General features: G+C 44.6%; 1 long non-coding RNA gene across 2 annotated transcripts; it reads left to right on the top strand.

Annotated features, from left to right (window-relative positions):
* The first annotated feature begins 186 nt into the window (after window positions 1-186).
* On the top strand, window positions 187-6,554 carry LOC111930305 (uncharacterized). 2 transcript variants are annotated; one of them, XR_015287906.1, is made up of 2 exons: window positions 187-3,701; window positions 5,280-6,554. It is a non-coding gene; the product is annotated as an uncharacterized LOC111930305 (long non-coding RNA). The 2 variants fall into 2 exon arrangements; XR_002865106.2 differs by having other exon boundaries at window positions 4,253-6,554.
* Window positions 6,555-14,556: the final 8,002 nt, after the last annotated feature.

The following is a 14,556-nucleotide window of genomic DNA, read 5'->3' as shown; positions in this document are numbered from 1 at the left end:
CAGCCAATGGGCGGCGAGGGGCGGGCCCGGCGCGCGGCAGAGGCGGGCCCGGCCCAGGTGGAGCGCGCGGGGCTCGGTGCCTGTCAGGCCGCGGCGGGGCTCGGTGCCTGTCAGGCCGCGGCGGGGCTCGGTGCCTGTCAGGCCGCGGCGGGGCTCGGTGCCTGTCAGGCCGCGGCGGGGCTCGGTGCCTGTCAGGCCGCGGCGGGGCTCGGTGCCTGTCAGGCCGCGGCGGGGCTCGGTGCCTGTCAGGCCGCGGCGGGGCTCGGTGCCTGTCAGGCCGCGGCGGGACGCGCCCCCGGCGCTGCAGCTCGCAGCGATCCCGCCGCTCGGCAGGCAGCCCCAGCAGCGCTAGCTTTACATCTGATGCCGCTGTGGCTCCAGCTAACTCATTACTGATAAAACTGGGTTCTCGGCTTTAAATTACTTAGAAAGTTCTTCCCGACTTGGAAAGTCTGATCGCTGAGGTGTGAGGGTCAAGGAGTTCCTCGCAGCGTGTTGTGCTCTTTTCTGTAGATGAGTAGGACTACAGGACTACACAGGATAAAGAATTCAACTAATAAAGATAATTTCTTGATAGGGCTTTTCTTTGAAGCCCCCTCGATGTGATAAGGGTAAAAAAACCAAGCCTCGTGCTGCAAACAACAGCTGGCTGCATTTACCCTTACTCTGCCAATGATTTATTTAATCAGTGGCAAAATCTCACCATGCTGAGAGAGGCAGGGCCCAGCTCCTTGGCGCAGAGCAGCACCCTGTCAGGCTGTTTTTAAAACCCACGTAACAAGATCGCTTGGAAGGGAGGCTTTAAAACCCAGCTGGCAGCTGAGTAATGTTAATTGCTGTCAAGTCTGCCACACAGTTACTGAGGTTTGTAACTTAAACTCAGGGGAGGGGTTAGATTGCAAACCGATGGCTAGCAAGGTGAGGCGAATTACTACGGTTTCCCCGTATCACATTGTTCTGGGCAGGCTCACAGAGCCTCTCCAGTTAAATGTTTCAGAGTCACTGTGATTTTGAGTGAAGTATTTACAGTTGCCATTAATAGATTAACAGGCTAATAATATTCATTGTCTCCAAGAACCCATTTCTTTGTGGTTCTTGTCCAAGTGTTCATTTCAACTCTTTTATTTGCCAGAAGACTTGAGTCTTTGCTTGTTTACGAGAAGATCAGATCATGTTTGACTTGTACCTCACCACCAAGTAAGAAAGAAAAAACACTCATTTTAAGTAAGGGACAAGGTTCCTTAATTAATTAAACCTCATTGTTCACTTTTGATAGTCAGGGGAATTGTGAGCAGTAGGAGATTGGTATTGAAAAAAAGAGAAAAAGGCAACAAAAGGCATTCTATATCTTTGAGATAGTCAAATTTTATCACACCGATGGTCAGGGCTTGGCAAAACGCCAGCTGCTGGAGGGCTACTTCTAATTTGAATGTGCATCACTATAAATAAAAAATGAATGTGCTATGATTCCAACCACTTATGTCTTCCAGACTGAGTAATAACTGCCTGCTGGTTAGGCTCATTAACAGTAAGAACAGTACCTGATCGGCTTTGTTTTCATCTCATTGAGCTGCCGTTGGGGCCACACTTTATATCCCCAGAGGCTGCATTTTGGGAACTCCTACTGTGTAGAAAATGTATGGAAACTGAAATCTATGTATATAATCAGGCTGGATGGTAAGAGGGCTCAGGAAGGATATTTGTGCCTTTCAGTGATTAAAAAAAAAGATATGGCAGCATTTCTAAGAGAGGGGACTCAGAGGGATTCCTTGAGGAAATTAGACATTGTTAAGAAATGGCTCCGAGTAAATAGACCGAAACCAAGACAGAGACAGCGAGTCTGAAATGGAAAATTGTGAACCAGGGGCAAGATATACCACCAACCTCACTGCACTCAGCTGAGAGAGTTTCTACAATAGTATGGAGACAGGCTTCTTACCTGGGAACAGGAGCCCAAGGGACGGATTCTCTGCCAGAGAGTTTTTGCTCATTAGTGTACATGGTGACATTTTGATTCAAGAGATTAATCTTAAATCACGTGCAGTAGTGTCCCTGTGACATCTGCGGATGGAAATACCGTGCCATCCTATAACCCTTCTGTCAGCCTGCTTTACTGCTCAAAAGAATTGCTCCTTTTATTTAGTTTTCCCCCCCCTACATATTCCTCACAGGTCTTCACAACTATTTCTTATTTTACTAACAAAATGCTATTGTCAGCATTGTGCTGTAATTGCAGAGTACATTGTGATCTTAGGCACGGGCCTTGCAAGCTGCTCTGCCTGGGTGGGCTCCAAAACCCACACAGGGCCAACTTGACTTTGGTGGGGGTAGTCTTGTCTGATGAGCTCAGTTTTCTTTTCTGTTTTTCTATTTTTGTAGCTCTCGTGGTTGAAATAGGGAAATTAAGGGTAGTCTCATGGATCATAAAGCAAAGGATGAACAAGAAAAACATTCGGGGTTGATTCTATTTATTTTGTTATCTTAAAAACATTTGGTCAATGGGATGATTTTTCAGGGGGCTCAATCTGAGTGCAAAGGAGTGGAAAACAGTGTCTTCTGCCCTGACACATATCAGCGGCTTCACTAAATGCGTTCTGCCACACTTTATTGTTGTGTGAGGCAGAAAAAAGTCTTGAATTTCATGTCTGACCATCCCTGTATATTTCTCACATAAGTCAGATTCTTGGGGAAAGCTGGCCTGTGTCCTGATAGAAGGACACTGTGTTCAGCACCCAGTCCTGGTAGGAGAAAGTGCTGCACATTTCTATCGGTGTGTTTGAGAATAAGATCACTTGCTGACTATAAATAAAAGTGAGAGGATATTGCTGTTGGGGTTTTCTTCTGAAGGGAGCAAATTTTAAGGCAGTCTTCCAGGGTTACTCCTTCTTGCTTTTCTGAAACCAAAACTGAAGCACATTTTCTCCACAGATAATCCAGTCACTGGATTGGGAAAATGCTTCACCCTCTCTTGGGGTGCTCTGCTTCACTCCTACTGCAAACACTGAAGACAGGAGTTTGCATTTTCCATACAGCCTTTCTACAACCAGCCCTGCAAATTCAGCCATGTCTTAGAGACAATGGGCTGAGGGAAACAGTGACAACCAGGCTTAAGGAGTCTGCATTTCTGTGTTACTGAACATGCTCTTATATGCTGGGGTCAGCCTGAGTTTCTTTTCCTTTTCCATCTCCTTCTCCTCCCTCTCCCTCTCCCTTTCCCTCTCCCTCTCCCTCTCCTCTCCCTCTCCTCTCCTCCTACTATACAATTTCATCTTCTCTAAGCATTTGTCCAATTCCACAGAGATTTTGCACAGAATAGCATTTCTACTGCCTGCTAATGATGTAGGGGGATTTTCCCAATATTTCTCTTCCCTTTTTTTGAAAAAGAGACCAAACAACAGCATTTACTCACATCTCTGGATTTCTTCCTTTGCCCATGTTTTTCCTCCTAATTCTGTATTCCTGTGCACTGTCTCCCGCTTTTTCCCATCTCATTCTTAGGAGTTTTCTTCTTCTTCACCCTCTTTCTTTCTTGGATTCTGGACTAACTCCTGCAGCATAAACTTCCTCAGATGTTTGACTCCACTATTGGGATTTCATAAGGTCTGTATTAAAAGAAAATCTGTATCTGATCTTTACAGAGTTACAGCCTCATTCTTTAAAGTCCTGATCCACTCCTTGCAAAGACAAACGGACTTCAGAGGGTAAGATCAAGAACATTTTTGAGTGTGATTGGTAATGAACATTGAATATACTCAGGACTCACCAGCTGTACTCAGGGCAGGGCAGAATGAGGTCTTTCTCTCACTGCATGAAAAGTTGTGGTGCTGCTAAATGTCACAGCTGGGTAACGTGATTTTGGATATTTGGGTATTTGATTGGATACCTGGGTGTTTGATTTTGGAGCTCAGTTATCACAGCTGAGGTGGAAGGGTCCCCTAGAGATAATCTGGTCCAACCCCCCTACTCAGGCAGGGCCACCTACATCTACACTATGTCCAGATGCCTTTAGAATATTTCCAGGGATGGAGACTCCATTACCTCCCATACCAACCTGTGCCACTGCAAATCAGCTTGGGTGGAAAATTATTTTGGAACCTCAAGTTCAAAATACCTAAGGGATACATTTTTATTACATTTTTTAAAATTTCCCAAATCTATTTCTTCCATTTGTTTCAAAATTAATGACAGTGATTTTTCCTATTTTGGGGCACGTACACAGATTCCAGTTTCTCAGCTTTTTCATTATTCTCAGTTCTACTCACAGGTCATCAAACAGAAAAGTCCTTGCAGTATCAGGACCTAACAAAGTACATTGTGCATGATCCTCATACAGATATTGTTGTTCTGTAGATGTATTATCATCATGCAGAAGAAGAACATCACATTTACATGTGTCAAAAATGCCAGAGACTGCATGTTGTACTATGTTGACCTTTGGCTAGAAACAGCAGAGAATTCATTTGTTTTGGTAAATGCTCAGTGTTATTTCTTGAGGTTTGACCTCAAAATCATTCATATATGAGTAGAAAATGGTGGAAAGTAGCACTCAGCTATCCTGAATGTGAAGGCAAAGCAGAGAAATTTGACCCCTAGTGCTGACTGTTTATGTTGCAATACAGGACCATTCAGAGTGTTCAGCACACTGGAGCATTAAGTCCCAGGTGCAATAAAATTAAACTGAAGCTAGAAAGTAAAAGTGATAATAAAATCAGAATTGTCTAATTCTGTCAATAGTTCAAGAGGAAGATATAGGGCTAGAACCTGCTGAATACTTCACATTGTTACCTATTTAAATATGTGAAAAGAAAGATAAACATTAAAAATATAGAACAGAATATTTTTTTCTCCAATTGCAAATTTGCCTATCATAAGGGGCTTACAAGACATTGAATATTCAGTCAGCTCAGAATACCTTTGACAAAAGTCTCTGCCTTGAGGACATTGTTGTTTACAAATTCAGACCCTCCATTTTCATATGTAAATCTACAGTGTTCCCTGTTTCACCACCTCGAGAATATTCTTGAAGTAATTTTTGATCTTTGTCCTTCCTGTCTTCAGTTAATGACATTAATATGCTCTCCTTGTGTTAGAAACCTTTTTTTTATAAAACACAAAAGTTTAAGTCTGCTATGTAGGCAAAAAGATGCCACTTTCTGTAGAAAAAAAATCCTTTTGCTGCCTAGAGTTTTCGTTTTCACTGCATTCATTGTGAATGCAGTATATTTTAATGCATACTTATGAGGACTAAAATAAAACTGAGGACCTTATTCTTCTTCCAGTGAATCCAGTGGCAAATCACTTCCAAATGCCAGAACAACTAGAACGGATTTTACAGTTTGGGTGGGGAAAAAACAAACAAGTTCCTGACAAATCTCAAAGCCTGGAAAACAAGTCTGAAGATAATCTGGCAAACAAGATGCTTTACAATTTTCCTGAAGGAATGTTTGCAACTAACGATTCACCAGTTCATCACAGTCTCTCTATTGCTCGTGAAAACCCATTTCCCACCCCAGCCTGGGGAGTTGCATCAGGCTCTTTTGGGAAGAGGGTTTTCTTTGGGTATTAATTGTGAGTGTGCAGCTCAGCACTCCTGGTGGGCAGCAATTCTGAAGAGGAAACACAGCATTTTCTGTGATATGTAAAAAGCAGCACAGCTCACCTTTTCTCCTCTCTGCAGCGGAGTGCAGCTGTCCTGATACCAAGATCACAGCAAAGCTTTATCTGGAAAAGGTCCCTCTGTTTGGCTCCTTTTTAACTCTCCCCTTTTTATCGGCTGGTGTTTCCAAGAACAGAGTTGAAAGGCTGAGACAGATTTTCATTTTTAATAACTGAGCTTCAGGTTCCCTGAGAAAAAAATGTTCTCCACTGGAGACAAGAAGGTCCTGTGTCACCCAAATTCTTTACTTATTAAAGAGATAGATGAGATCCTCTTACAAAACTACAGTAAAGTATCTCCTTAAATCTGGAGAGGTGTTTGCTATTTCTTTTTTGCAATCTTTTTTCATTTTTGTGGCTACCTCATCAAAGTCTAGCAGGTCATCCCCTGCTGGGACTGACAGGGCAGGAAGAGCTGCAGAGGGCAGGGAAATGGTGAGGTGACACCTGCATCCCAGCTCTGCAAAACACACAATACTGCAGTGGGATCCACTCACATGGTTTGTGCTTCAGGTTCTACAGGTGTGCAGTATATAGATGGACAATTGTCTGCTGGAAAACATGCTGAGTTCCTTCAAAAGGTGCCAGCAGGTGGCAAGTAGTACTTTTGTCCATTCTGTTAAAGGGAGGTTGCCTTCCTTCAAACTCCCATCCTCCCTCCCTGACTGGTGCTGAAGGTGTGCAGAGGCAGAGCAGATTGACACATATGGAAAACTCAGAATATGAAACTCTCTGGACCAATTTTCATTACTTGCTTCCAATTATTTGAATGATCTATTTTTGAGAGAAGAGAAGAGAAGAGAAGAGAAGAGAAGAGAAGAGAAGAGAAGAGAAGAGAAGAGAAGAGAAGAGAAGAGAAGAGAAGAGAAGAGAAGAGAAGAGAAGAGAAGAGAAGAGAAGAGAAGAGAAGAGAAGAGAAGAGAAGAGAAGAGAAGAGAAGAGAAGAGAAGAGAAGAGAAGAGAAGAGAAGAGAAGAGAAGAGAAGAGAAGAGAAGGAGAAGAGAAGAGAAGAGAAGAGAAGAGAAGAGAAGAGAAGAGAAGAGAAGAGAAGAGAAGAGAAGAGAAGAGAAGAGAAGAGAAGAGAAGAGAAGAGAAGAGAAGAGAAGAGAAGAGAAGAGAAGAGAAGAGAAGAGAAGAGAAGAGAAGAGAAGAGAAGAGGGAAAGGAAAGGAAAGGAAAGGAAAGGAAAGGAAAGGAAGAAGGAAAGGAAAGGAAAGGAAAGGAAAGGAAAGGAAAGGAAAGGAAAGGAAAGGAAAGGAAAGGAAAGGAAAGGAAAGGAAAGGAAAGGAAAGGAAAGGAAAGGAAAGGAAAGGAAAGGAAAGGAAAGGAAAGGAAAGGAAAGGAAAGGAAAGGAAAGGAAAGGAAAGGAAAGGAAAGGAAAGGAAAGGAAAGGAAAGGAAAGGAAGGGAAGGGAAGGGAAGGGAAGGGAAGGGAAGGGAAGGGAAGGGAAGGGAAGGAAAGGAAAGGAAAGGAAGGAAAGGAAAGGAAAGGAAAGGAAAGGAAAGGAAAGGAAAGGAAAGGAAAGGAAAGGAAAGGAAAGGAAAGGAAAGGAAAGGAAAGGAAAGGAAAGGAAAGGAAAAAATTTGGGGGGTGCTCAGTGAAAATGGAGCAGTTTGTAACAAACAAACAAACAAAACCCAACCAAAAAAAAAAAAAAAAACCCCAAAAAAACCAAAAAAAAACCCCAAAATAAACTAAAACAATGAAGCAACAAGTGTTGTCTGCTCTTTAAAGTGAGACTTAAACATAATAGCTTAAAAAAAAAATACGGAAAAAACCCCAATCTGCAATTCTACAAATAACACAGTGGTTCAAAGGACTGCTTTATTGAAAAGTCCCAAACCCCGAATGGTCGGCTTTTTAAATGTCCATCTGTACCTTGGGTACAGAAGTCCCACCTGAGCATTGTCTCAGAACTGAAAATCATGAACTTCTGATTAGAAGCAAACTTAGGGGGAAAAGAAGCGAGGAACAAAAATGGGATGGTTGAAAAGCGATCAGGCAAGCTCGGGGCAGTTCAAGCTCTCCTGAGCGTTTCCCATAGAGAGAGGGTCACTGCTGCCTTCAGAGGAGCGGCAGGAGCGGCGGCTGGAGGGGCCAGGGGGAGCAGAGGCAGGCAGGAGCCGGGAGACGAGGATCCCAGCCCGCAGCGGCTGCAAGGCAAGGGCCAGGGGAAGGCTGTGAGCAGGCGGGCAGGCATCCCTGTATCTGTGCCTCAGGGCTGGCTCGTTCTCCTTGGGGAAGCACCCTGCCTTCCCCCCTGGTGCCGCACAGCCCCTCTTCTGACCTAAGTCATCGCTCCCCTTCGAGGGGGACAGCATGAAGGACTGTTTCTGGTTAAATCGACTTTCATATCCTTTTTCCCCTTTCTTTTGTAAAAGTTTTCTGCTGCTTTTTAATCTCTCTGCTTATTTGCCATTGTTGCCTCCGTTCTCGTCTTTTTTTCCTCTGATCTGCTTTGCTGCTCTGCCAGTCTCTGCTTTGTGCCACCACCTGGGCTCATTTTCCAGTCTCATTTCTCTCGCTCTCTCCTGCCAAGGAAGGGGACCAGCGACTGGCCCCCGGCACCGCCAGAATTACTAGCTGTAGTTTCTAGCTTTGGTGCTTCTTGTCGTCAAAGTGTGTTACAAATAGTATTGTTATGGTAACTGAGAGGCAGGCGAGCCCGTGCCTGACCTACTTTATTGACAGCGAAGCCGAGATCGCTGCCTCATCTGCCTGCCTAATGGTTTGTGCTATCAGTCCGAGGTGCCAGCTGGCTTTCCAAAACCACGGGGCAGGTTTGACAATCGTGTCATTTCTCTGCGCGTTTTCCTCGGCCGCCTGTTCTTTCAGCATCTCCCACGGCTGGTGTGTGTGTGGCTGTCCTGGCAGGAGGCTGCTCCGCCCGAGGCTGGCCCCGAGCGAGCTCCAGAAGCAGGCAGCGCTGCAATCTCCCCTCCTTCCCTCGCAAGCGGCACCACCTTCACAGAGCCGGCTCTGTGGCCTGCAGCTCCGAACTGCTGAGTCACACTATTGTGTTTGGGGCTGTTTTGGAAGGGCCATCACAATGGGGGGATGTGGCAGGTCCCGCGCTCGCCTTTGTGCCCGGGCGAGCCCCGCGCCCGCAGAATGCGCTGCCCCCCTCAAGGTTTCCTTTCCATTCACTGCGGCCGCTCGGGGAAGGGCTGGGTTACAATATAGGAGAAAGGTTACATCTCCTGCCTTTTTGTGCTGCGGTAGCAATTTTGTACCGGCTTTCTGCTACGGCTGCGTGCTAGGTGATTCTCTCAGAGCTCCCTTTCCCCATCCCCAAACTTCTACTGTAATCAGCAGATTTCTGTATGCGAGCTTCAGTCCTTAGTAATTTATTGTGGTTTACAGCAGATAACACTTTGGAAGTTTTTCCGAAGAGCCAACTACAAGTAAATTCAATTATTAAATGAAAGCAAAATTAGACCTGGCATGAGCAGAAGGCAGAACAAAGGAATGAAAGATGGCTCAAAATGAATCCATAGGCAATCTTAGGCAAATCACCTTGCCTGGCTCAGGACTCAAACTTTCTATTGCTAAAATAAAAATTCCGTTTTAAACATTACCCTTATAACTTTTCAAGAACTGAACAGAAAGCGTATTAAAGATATAAAAATGGTTATTGTGTCTTACAGGAAAGGTAATTTTCTTAATTTAAAGTCCAGGTCCAGATTATATCTGTGTTTATCCCAGTTTCATGTAACGTTCTTGTAACACTACTAAGTTTAGGGAATCTGATATTAATATATGTTCACTGAAGATCAGAGATAATATATTTAGGTTTTATCAGTAAATTCCATGGCATCTTTGGTGTCATTTTATCCATTTCACAAAATACTGGCTTTCCTTAAGCTGTAAAGTCTTAATACAACCAGAAGTGTTACCTAAATTCCAGCAGCATGCGAGTTTCTAAAGTTAAATAATATAGCAGCACCTTGTTGCACACCACCTCTACAATCTAATTTTCTCTTTGAGTCTAGTGTTTTACCCATTTACACTCTTAGGAGTATCCTACAAACATTGCTGCACGTATTTAATGTATTAACATGCAAAAAAAAAAAAAAAAAAAGCATGATCCAGGCATTTTGGTCCACTTGCATAGTGAATTTGTGCTTGTTTAAAAGCTTACAAGAGGTAAATTTAAAGCCCTGTTTTTGACTATTCATGAAAAACACATATCTGGAAGTTAGATAACTCCTAGATAGGACAGATAACTTTCATTTTTAGTTAGATAACTTTCTTTTAGTTAGATAACTTTTCTTTTTAGAGCACTTACTGAAGAAGTCTAAGTGACCTACTAGAATTAAAATATGATTTTTGACCTCAAGCTCACCTTAATTACCTACCATTGATACCTACACCTCAAACAGAATTCTCTTCAACATGGAAAAGAGGGAATTTGAGCAAAAAAATTCCTCTGAAAAATTTTAACCAAAACTCACTTGTAACTATTGTCACTTGTAACTATTGTCGGATGACACTGTATACAAAGGGCAAAGGGTAATTTTCTTTGCATCAATTGGTTTGTTATGAATGTGTCTGTGCTGTTCAGCTCTTAGAGGATTGAGGGAAGGCTGTCACCAGCCAGCGTGTCTGAAGAGCAAGTGCCCTTCAGCACTTGAGTCAGGGGGCTTGAAGGACCCCTGTGGGAAACTGAAGAAGCAGACACCCCAGTTTGTGGGTTGAAGGCGGATTGGCATGTGCCTGGTAGAAGTCTCCTAACTATGAGGAAACGCTTACACCAGGGGTAAACAAGATTTGTAAAAACAAACACAACTCCAGGCAGTCACATTAAGCCAAAGTCATTCCTCGTAAGCCTTGTCCGGCTCACACTGCAGGGGTGAGTTTGGCTCAGTGTGTGACCTTACCTAAGGCTGGAGCCCTGACATCTAATATGTACAGATATTAACACTGTATGTACTTGGAGCCTTTCGTTTCTGAATGGACTGACGGATAAATTCGGTCTGGCATGGAGAAGTCAGGGCAGCCTGGATTTGTGCACGCGTGTACGTGCCGTGTGGCACAACCTATGCTCTCCGTGAGTGCCTAAATATAGAAAGTCAATCTATGCGGCAGGGCCGTGGGGGCAGGGGAGGCTTTGGCCCTGATCCATTACACCTGGCCTTTCTCGCACACCATGAAAATTTCATGTTGTTTTCCTCCAGTGTCTCCCGCGGTCTTTGTTCCTCTCAGGCCAGCGCTGACCAGCGTCCTCTCAGGCAGGCGGCCGGTGAGCTCCGGCTGCTGCAGGCTCCCTTTTGTTGCTCTTGCAACTTCTAATGAGCCGTCAATCAACAACCTTGTTTCTTCGAAGCTTATCTCGTGACTGCTGAGAGGGGCCAGGACTAGGGATAATGTGCAAGCTGGAAGAAAATGCACCACGAACATATTGAAAGTGCTTTTTTAGGTTTACAACCAAGATTTTTCTCCAAATTATTGTCACATTCAAGCTCTCACTGTAAAAAAAAAAAGTCGCCGAGGATTACAGCATATAAACAACTTGGTACTTTAGGATGAAGGAAGAGCAGTAATCTCTATGCCTTATCGAAGTCATCAGATAAACAGGACAAATTACCTTGCGTCAGACTGGCTGGCAGGTCACCTTTTCTGGCAGAAAGAAAGGAGGCTCATTTCTAGAGATGAGTCAAAAGTGGAACCGTGTTGTTAACCCACAAAAGTTTTGGAGGGCTGATTACAAAACATGGTCTTGTTCTCCTTTAGCTCCATCTTTATAGTGTTTGTTACTCAGCTTGGTTACAGATCCAGGGGGAGAAGAGAAAGGCTGCCAGGAGGTAAGGCGAGCCCCGAGGCAGCCCGAGCCACAGGGGTGGTAGGAGGCACAGGGTCCCTGGCTCTGTTCTGGCACTGCCTTCCCGAGCTGGAAGTCAGGCAGTCTCACTGGCAGGGCCTGGCCTCTCTGTTCTGCAAGGGGACCAGGCACACTGCTTGAAGGCATCACCAACACATCTCACCTGAATCAAGGCAGCGCTGCAGAACTGTGGAGCTGTTTCCCCTGAAGTGCAAAGACCTGAAGGGAAGGCTGATGAAAAAGACAAGTGATATTTTATAAGGTGTTTTAGCAGTATCAAGTTGTAGCACTTTTTTTTTTTTTCTTTTCTTTTTTTTTTTTTTTTTTGAGGGGGGTGGGGGTAGAGAGGGAGGAAGGGAAGTATTTTATCTTGGTTTCTTGGAACAGTTTTAACATGTTAAACAGTTTCCATTTCTGAATGGAGGCTAACCAATACTTTGGAGGCTCTTTATTACTTTGACCCCGTAGAATAAATCTTAGGAACCGAACTGCCTTGCCACATCTCCCTTGTAATATGTGTCTCCCCAGCACCCCTGCAGTGAGCACATGCTGTACCTTTTGCAAGGAGAGGGAACTGAAGCCCAAAGAAGCCATGTGACTTGCCCAAGGCCACACAGGAAATCCATGGCAGGCAAGGGATCATGCAGGCAGCTGGCACCACTCATCCCTCACTGTACTTTACACCTTTGCAAAGTCAGCTACCATTCCTGTCTGACAGCATTTTCTACCCACCTCAGATTTTTTCATGCCCTGCGTTCCAATGCCAGATAGTCTTATAAACAGCTGAACAACAGTGTCAATTCAAACAATCCATTGTGAGCCTCTAGATATCTAGTGGTTTCTGGCACACCCAGAGCATGTACCAAAATATTATTTCTAACCATGTTGATGGAGGAGAAAATCTTGGAAGGAAGTCTCAATACTGAAATTTGATGGAGGAGAAAATCTTGGAAGGAAGTCTCAATACTGAAATGCAAGAAGTCAGGTAGAATGAATCCTACTACACAGTTATAACTTCTTAAAAATGTAGTTTTAAAGCAAACTCTTGCCTTTTTTGTGGCTTGGTTTTTGGCTGCCAGGTATTTGGCATTGCTAGAACAGATACTCCCTCACGCAACCACAGTGAAAACATACAGTTAGCAAAGCTGGTGCTGTGATTCAACAGGAACAGCCAGAGATGGCCAGAGCGGAGGTGCAAGGAGGTTGTGTGGTTGTGTGGTCAGGCAGGTGTGCAGTACAAAGGGTTACAAAGAGTACAGAGTGTTACAAATGAGTCTGTGCTACTCATGTATAACCTAGCAAGGCTGACTGTACACACAGACCTTGAAGAGATGGAAATTTAGGAAAAGTTGTTCCAAGAGTTTCATTTTTCTTACTTGTGCCTTTGTTCACAGTGTGACTGACTTACAGGTGTCCTGGAAGGGACGTGATAAGGACTTCACACAGCCTACTAGGCACGATGGCTTTCACACACTCTGAGTCACTGCCAGGCTCTTGCTACACCACACTTAACATAACAGAGTTTGCAGGAGCTGTGAAGATGTGAAGGACCAGGATTCAAGGATGCCTCTTTATTTCTTGATGTTTCCCTAGTGTGTAGCTCTCCACCAGCAATGACACACCAGGCATGTGGCTCTCTCATCTTCCAGCCTTGCTTTTGAATGAAAGGGGTTACAGCTGCTCTATCTTGTGCTTTGCTCTAATGATTAGGCTGGTTACAATGTCAAGTACGTGCTTGATGAGCCAGTTACTTGTGTCCAAAGGGATGACTACTCTTAGGAAATAACTCAGTGGCCATAAATACCCATTGTAAGCAGCAGGTACCTAACTCAAGGCCACTCAAATACTTATGTTTTAGGGAACAATAAGGCTCCACACTCGCCCCAGCCTTCCTGCTTTCCTCCGGTATTCCCCTGCTCAGCACCCTGCTGCTGTAAATCTCATTCCAGCTATCAGCTGCTCTGGGGCGTTGGCTGTCTAATTGGGGCTCAGGAACTCAAAAGCGAGTTCCGATAAAGCAGCTGTGAAGATGTTTGGCAAAACCAGAACTTACTGTGTCTGGGCTTGGTGTATTAAAATGCACCTTTTTTTTTTCAGCTTATGTACAGTAGCTGCTCTTAGTGCAAACAATCCCTTACTACACAGAAAAAAAAGCCAGCCAGTGCTATCAGCACTGTTACAGCTGATGCCAGTCTGCCCTTCTATCTCCTACAAAGCTCTGTAGGACTTGAAGGCAGTTAAAAGCTGTATGATCTACTGTCTTTCTGACCCTGTCTGACCCAGAAGTCTAGTGCAAAACAAACTGTGTGCTCCCCCACACATGCTAGCCATGGGTGGGACAATAAAGCCTTTCCAGGTGATCCTGGCTAAATCCCTGTTCAGCCCTCTCCCCACAACCTGTCTTGCTGGTCATGTGGTTACAAGAGTGGCAGGCCCTGACTCTTAATAATTGATTAGGTTCAGGCACCATAGGGGTCATTCAGCTGCTGGGCCATACGTGCAGTATGAGCAGATGTTCCCCATTTCCAGCAAAGCAAAGGAATTTTCTGTGGGCAAAGTGTGGCCCTTGAGCTGCCAGTCAGAGCACCACTTTTATAGGTGAAATCTGACACTTTCTGGGACTACAATGGAAGATCCTTTCTAAATGTCATCTCTAATTAGTCTATCACACAATTTTTTGTAGTCCAGGAAGACTCTCTGTCTGACCATTTGGACATTTAGTAACCCCAGCTGTGCTGCACAGGGCTGGCTGCTGCTCGCAGAGTTCCTGTGCAGTGATGCCAATCATTGATCTTCTCTGAGGTGTGTGAGCACAAGAGCAAAGTGCTTCTGACAGGTCACAAGGAACCAGCAGTTCCCTGATGACCAGACTTGGAACAGCTTGGTTCGGATTCTCAGGGTCAAGGACAGCAAATCCTTCAGCACAAAAAGCAGCTTTACAAGGACAGGGCCCTCGTGTTCCTAAAACAGAAAACACTGTATAGTAAACATACAGAACATGAATGCCTCGAAGCTCAAGTGCAAGCCCCAAGGTCCCCAAAGTCTGAGGGACAGAGACCTCTAGATTTGCTCTTGTTTAAT

This window comes from Cyanistes caeruleus, chromosome 6 (genome assembly GCF_971803275.1).
Source record: "Cyanistes caeruleus chromosome 6, bCyaCae1.hap1.1, whole genome shotgun sequence".
NCBI classification, from domain to species: domain Eukaryota; kingdom Metazoa; phylum Chordata; class Aves; order Passeriformes; family Paridae; genus Cyanistes; species Cyanistes caeruleus.
This window is presented reverse-complemented; position numbering and strand designations above follow the sequence as displayed.